We start from the raw sequence: 594 nt of genomic DNA, 5'->3' as shown, positions 1-594 counted from the left end.
ATTCGAAAGACTCCAGATTAAATCCAGAGCCGCTCAGCCCACGTGGGTGGAAGGGGAACTGATGCTCGGGGGCTCTGCTGTGGGTCGGGCTGCCCAGAAGGCTGTGGGGCCTGGGGACAGCAGCACCGGGAGCCCCCCCCCGCTCCATCCGTCGTGGCTTCATTTCCTGCATGACGGCTGGTGGGGGCCGAGGGGCTGCTGTGCCCCCCCCCCCCCCCAAGTGCCCCACGGGGTCTGTGTGCAGCCGGGTGGGAGGAAGGGGCATCGGGTGCTGTGCTGGGGACTGCACCGCGTGGCTGGGGGTTACAAAGCAGCAGCGGGGGCTCTCCCAAAGGTGGGGGAGGGGTTGCTCCCAGGCACGGCGCTCCCGGTTCCTGTCCCAGCAGCAGCTCGGTGCGGGCAAGGATCCGGCTGAGCCCTCGGCAAGGCTCGGAGCTGCTCGTCGAGCCGCTGTGTAACGCTACGGGCACCGCGCAGCTCCAAATCACAGCACCCCATCCCTCATCACCTCCCACCCGCCCCACAGCGGGGAGGGGTTCCCCTCTCCCCTGCCCACGGCCACACTGACCCCGGGGATGCTCCGCTCGTCCCCCG

The sequence above is a fragment of the Numida meleagris genome, chromosome 25 (genome assembly GCF_002078875.1).
Source record: "Numida meleagris isolate 19003 breed g44 Domestic line chromosome 25, NumMel1.0, whole genome shotgun sequence".
NCBI lineage: Eukaryota > Metazoa > Chordata > Aves > Galliformes > Numididae > Numida > Numida meleagris.
The sequence above is the reverse complement of the archived record's forward strand: the minus strand, read 5'-3'. Positions refer to the sequence as shown.